This window comes from Pinus tabuliformis, chromosome X, assembly GCF_031772625.1.
Source record: "Pinus tabuliformis cultivar Carrire ecotype Pingquan chromosome X, CPIR1, whole genome shotgun sequence".
Taxonomy (NCBI): Eukaryota; Viridiplantae; Streptophyta; class Pinopsida; order Pinales; family Pinaceae; genus Pinus; species Pinus tabuliformis.
This window is the reverse complement of record NC_142308.1, coordinates 65,900,874-65,907,382: the sequence shown is the minus strand read 5'-3', so window position 1 is coordinate 65,907,382 and position 6,509 is coordinate 65,900,874.

Here is a 6,509-nt window from a genome sequence, read left to right as displayed (position 1 = left end):
CTTCATATGTCAATTTAGGAGGCAAAGGAGGAATAAACGTGCTAGCAGACACAACAAGGCAGTCGGCAAACTGGTTCTTCATTCTTGGGATATAAGATATGTTGAAATCATTAAAAGAATCCTTGAGCCTCCATACCTCATCTCTATATGCTTTTAGCCTTGGATTCTTTGCTTGGAGCGCTTTATTTACTTGCTGAATGATGAGGTCTGCATCTCCAAACACTTTTAGGCCTTTGATACCCATTTCTTTAGTAGCGCTTAAGCCCAGAATCAAAGCTTTGTACTCTGCTATGTTGTTTGTGACCTGAAAGGTTAATTTGAAAGATAAATGAATGTATTCCTGTGTTGGGGACACAAGGACTACACCTGCCCCTACAGCTTCTTTAGAGCAAGCCCCATCAAAGAACATATCCCAAATCTGTGGGTTTTCTTCCTCTGCAATCTGGAAAACTAGTTTCTTGAGCTGCGTGGAGGCCAACATGGATTCTTCAATATGGAGAATACATGCTCCAAAATCAGTGTCAACAACATAGATGGGATGATTAGTAAGGTTCTTCTCATCACTGATGATATAATCCAACTGCCCCTCTCTGTATAATCTCTTGCTCTCATGATCCGAATTGGATCCATGAAGAATAATCAAAACACCATGACTGTACCAAAACAAGACAAGACTTCGAATTCAAGAGCACAGAGTGATCAAGAAAACCTTTGAATAGTGGCAGTTGACAACCAACAAGGAATGAAGAGGACCTCGGTCAAAGTGCATTGACCGAGGCCCATGGAGACTGCGCAGGAGACGAAACTAGCACATGGGAAGCCCGGATCGGGAAAAGGAGGTAGTTTCTGATGCGCAATTAGCGCTGCATTACTGGGAAAAACCCCTTGAGAAGGAGAGGCCCCGAGCGCTTGATTGCATGAGAGCCAAGAAAACCATGGGAAAAAGCGCTAAAGGCTAAAGGCAAGACCCACGCTCCAAAACCAGCGGTATTCATCGGGGGCACCCTTGGGCGGTAAGCAGATTTGGAGAAAAATGAGTGATTCCACTCTGTGCCTGACACGTGGTAGGTGGAGGAGAGAGAACACTGCCACTCATCATGCGCTAACGGTCGAGCAAGTCAAATGTGCGAAATGAGCAAATGGCGTCAGATCTAGGGGCTCCAAATCTAACGGCTGGGATCACGCCCGATGGGGAAACCAGATTTAATAGGGGATTAAGCCGAGATGTATAAGGATTTGAGGTCCAATTTGATCGCTGAGATGGCGGATGACTCATTCCATAGTGTAACTGGAAAACCGAACCGATGAGGAAAAGTTGGCATAGTTCGTAGGAGGACAAGTGGCCACCCCCTATGAGTTGTTGATGAAGATGCAAAGACAGGGAACTCCAAGAGAGCAGTAGTCATGAGCCAGAGTAGATTTAAGCCATGAACACACAGAAAATAGGACACTAGGGAGAACACGAAGAGAGGAGAATGAAGACAGAGAAAGAAGAGACAGTAAAGCAAGAAGCAGAAAGATAGAAAGTCGAGCTAACTTGTAGTATAAGGCAGCATCGAGCAGACAAAGAGCTTGAGAGGTTCAAGTGATCCCTGAGAGGATCTGTCAGGAACCGAGCACCACATTGGGCTCCTTCCATTGAAGACCAGAGAGGTCGAGAGCTGGTAAGAAAAGAGTCTGTGTACTCTAGTGGCTTGGGGAATCCAAGAACCACCCTGCCAAGCAATTCTGTTTCAGGAGACTCAAATTGAGCTCCTCATTGTAATTCTCTGCTTAAAGACACAATAAAAGAAGGCCACTACTGAAAGCTGGACCGGAGACATAGCCCTGGAGGATAGGGTGAACTCCTTATTAGTTGTTGTGTTCTTGTATTTGCTTACTGTGTTTCTCTACTGTTTTCCATATTTCCAGTGTCTATGTATTTTGCAATCTGAACGATCCATTGCCTAAAATAACATAGACACACACCAGCACATGAGTCTATAATACCTTCATTCATTAATTAATTAACTGAGGTCACTCAAGGGTGATTTTTAGATCAAGTGGTATCAGAGCTCTAGGTTGTAAAGGTTAGACAAGCTTGTGTTGGTTTAGCTGTTGAATGCTAACTAGATCAAAGCTCAAATTAGGAGAAGGAGAGTTGGTGGAAACTAATCCTGAAATTGGGAGAGCCTATCCTCGGAAGATAATGTCATAGGAAGGTTCTATGGGGCTAGACCCTCAATTCATAGAAATTTTCATAGCCATAAAGTCCATGGTAGAAGAAATGTATAGAGACTTTAGAAAACATAAGGAGGAAGATTCATCAGGCTCTAAACAAGACAAAGAAGACGATGAGTCTCACTTCCATGACCACTCCAAAGGAAAAGGGAAAGAGGAAAGCTTTCTCACACCTCCTAATAGCCTTGTGCATAACAAGAAATCATCTTTGATCAAACTAGATGTTAAATTTGATTTGCCTATATATGATGGAGAGTTAAATGCAGAAAGGTTGGACAATTGGATTAGACAAATTGATATTTATTGCAGAATATAGAACATTGACTCAGACAAGAGCAAGATTCAACTGGCAAGCCTACGCCTAGGAGGCACTGCCTTGGTTTGGTGGGAAGGCAGAACCCAAGCTTATGTGAAAAGACATGGTAAGACTATCTCTGTTTGGAGTGAATTTGTTTCTCTAATCAAAAAGCAATTCTATCCGTTGGCCTACATGCAACAAGCCATGATGAGTTGGCAAACACTTCGGCAGTTGAAAGGAAAAAGTGTGCAAGGGTACACTCAAGAATTCAGAAAGAGAGCATTGATTCTAGGAATCTCATTAGACTCACCAGAGACTCTGTTGAAGTACATTGGTGGTCTAGATAGCTACATGAGGCATACCATCCTCATGTTTAATCCCACTAGTATAGATAAGGTATCTGTACAAGCTACTCATCTAGAAGCTAGAGGAAAGAATGGAAATCCAAAAGTTGGGGGACCATCCCAACCCACTGCAAGCAAGAGCAAGGAGAAAAGAAAGCAGAAGTGGAAAGAAAGGAAGGCTAACACTACACAGAAAAGCAAAGCTTCATGCACTCACTATAAAAAGGATGGGCATCATGATGAGCATTGTTGGATTCTGCATCCAGATCTAAGACTTAAGAAGTTCGAGGGAAAGAAGAAGAAGACTGCTGCAGCTATTCAAAAAGATTTTGGGTCAGACTCAGGAGATGAAACAACTATTGCAGCCATAGGTATAAAAAGTAAGAATTCTGAAGCATCTACTAGTAATTCTGCACAATCTATCACTGATGAAGAAAATGAGAGAAAAAGACATGAGCTTTTCCATATTCGAGTTAATTCCAAACATCAAAAGATTGATACTTTTTTTGATAGTGGCTCACAATTAAATCTAATTTCTGAAGCAATTGTAAAGAAATTGGGATTAGTAACTACACCTCACAAGAAACCATACCCATTAGGATGGTTGAATGATAAAGCACAACTACAAGTGACTAGACAGTGCAAACTTAAGTTTTCTTTTGGGTCAGCATTTGTAGATGAGGTTGAGTTAGACATAATTCCTTTGGATATATGTGGAATTGTTTTAGGAAGTCCTTACTTGTATGATAGAAAAGTTATTTTCTATAGAGCTGAGAACAAGTATCTACTTGTCAAAGATGGAATCGAATACTTTGTAAGAGCTCATAAGCTCAAGAATAATTATACTCTCATAAACTCAGGGCAGATGAAAAGAATGATAAATTCATGCGAACAATTATTATTAATGGTTGTAAAGGAGAAGAAACCTGAAAAACCAATGTATTTGAGGGCTGTAATGCTAAACAAAAAGCTAATTTGGAAAATGTTGTTTCAGAGTATGATATCTTGTTTCAAGAACCTAAAGGTCTGCCACCCAAAAAGGAAATAGTACATGATATTATTTTGTAGCAAGATGCTCCATTGCCTAACATTGGAATGTACAGGTTGTCTGCTTTAGAGAATGCTGAAATCAAGAAGTAGGTGCAGGAGTTGCTCGAGAAAGGGTTCATCAAGCCTAGCACATCACCATGTGGGTCACTGATCGTTTTGGTGCGAAAGAAAGATGGCTTGTGGAGAATGTGCATTGACTACCGAGCACTAAATAAGATAACAATAAAAAATTGTTATCCCCTTCCTCGCGTAGATGATCTTTTGGATCAATTGAAGGAAGTTGTTTATTTCACCAAGTTAGACTTGCACAGTGGATACCATCAAGTCAAGGTTGCAGAACAAGATGCATGGAAGACTGCTTTCAAGAAAAAGTACGGGTTGTATGAGTGACTAGTTATGCCATTTGGCTTGACTAATGATCTTGCTACTTTCATGAGATTAATGAATGATGTACTCAGACCTTTTCTTGATGATTTTGTTATTGTGTATTTGGATGACATTCTAATTTTTAGTAAAACGTGGGAAGAACACTTAAAGCATGCTAAGCAGACATTAGATGTTTTGAAAAGAGAAAAACTTCATGTTAAACTCTCAAAATGTGAATTTGGCAAAACATCTCTAAATTATTTGGGACATATAGCAGGGGGTGGTGAATTGAAAATAGATCCCTCTAAAGTGGCAGTCATTGTAAACTAGCCTAAACCCAAGTCTACTACAGAAGTGAGAAGATTCTTAGGGGCAGCATAGTCTTGGAGGAAGTTCATTTCTAACTTTTCCTCAATTGCAGCTCCCTTACATGCTTTAATAGGATTGAACAAGGTGTTTCAGTGGGGAGGCAAAAATCAGAAAGCCTTCGACACCTTGAAAGAAAAGATTAGTACAACACCTGTACTAGCATTGCCTGATCTGCAAAGACCATTTGAGATCTAAATAGATGCCAGTGACTATGCCATGGGAGCAGTGTTGACACAGCATGGTAAACCCATATGTTATCATTCTGAGACTTTTAATCCTGCAGTAGTTAAATATCCTACATATGATAAAGAATTGTATGCATTAGTTCAGAGTGTCAAAAAGTGGAAACATTACTTAATGGGCAAAGAGACAGTAATACATACTGATCATCAACCACTTCAATATCTACACTCCCAAACTAAGTTGCAACAATCAAGACACTACAGATGGATGGGTTTTCTACAACAATTTCATTTAGTCATCAGATATAAAAAGGGCATACATAATAAGGTTACAGACATGTTATCTAGACCCATTATAAATGCATCTACTATACTTAAGCATAATTTTGTGCTACATCAAAGCTACATTGAACAATATGCTCAATATATAGACTTTAAAGATGTATATGCAACTTTGAGTCAAGGAAAATGAGTAGAAGATTTGGATTATCATGTGAAGGACCGACTCTTATACCATTTTCGGAAACTCTGCATTCCACAAACTGAGAGAGTAAAGATAATTAGAGAAGCACACACTTCTATGATATCAGGTCACTTTGGGGTAAGTAAAACAGTTGCACAACTGCAAAGATTTTGTTATTTGCCAAAAATGAATGAGACAATTTCTAGATATGTAAGAGGGTGTACTATGTGTGCTAAAAGCAAGCCCAAAAATAGAAAACTAGGCTTGTACACTCCACTACCAGTTCCTTCTCACCTTTGGGAAAGTGTTTCCATGGATTTTGTTGGAGGACTACCTAAATCTAGGAAAGGTCACGATTATCTATATGTTGTTGTGGATAGGTTTAGCAAAATGTGTATTTTGATGCCTTCTAATAAACATATTACAGCTGAACAAACTGCAAAACTGTTATTTGAACATGTATGGGTTCATTTTGGACTACCCACTTCCATTGTATCTAATCGAGACACCCGATTTGTGGGAAAGTTTTGGTCAAGTCTGTGGGAACTAATGGACACCAAAATAAAGAAAAGCACAGCTTTTCATCCACAAACTGATGGCCAGACAGAAGTAGTTAACATGACAGTGATCCAGTTACTCAGAGGATATTGCAGTAAACATCCTAAACTTTGGGATGAACATTTGTGTTATGTGCAACATGCTTACAACAAAGCAAAACATTCTTCTACCCAGAGATCTCCTTTTGAGCCCTGTTTTGGTTTCACACCAAGGTCTCCTTTGGATTTTGTACTTGGTAAAGATACCATAGTTGATGGACATAGTGATGTGGACAAGGCAACTAGGTTCATTGAACAAATCCAGGAGATCCACTAGGCAGTACAGGAACAACTAGAAAAGATCCAAGCCAAATAAAAGGCTATGCATGACAAGCATCGGATGGAGCACAATTTCCAAGTTGGTGACTAAGTCTGGTTGTACATCAGCAAGGACAGGATGCAAGGTGAAGGTAAGAAGCTAAAGCCTATCAGGTATGGACCTTTTAGGATATTGAGAAGATTGGTGAAATTATTTTCACCTTGATCTACCAGCTTACATGCACATCTTCTCAGTCGTAAATGGAGATTGCTTGAGATTGTTTGAACCTTTTCTAATTGAGGATCCCGAAGAGAAAATTCAATGGCCTTCTATTGATGACCTGCTACTTGAATATCTTAATG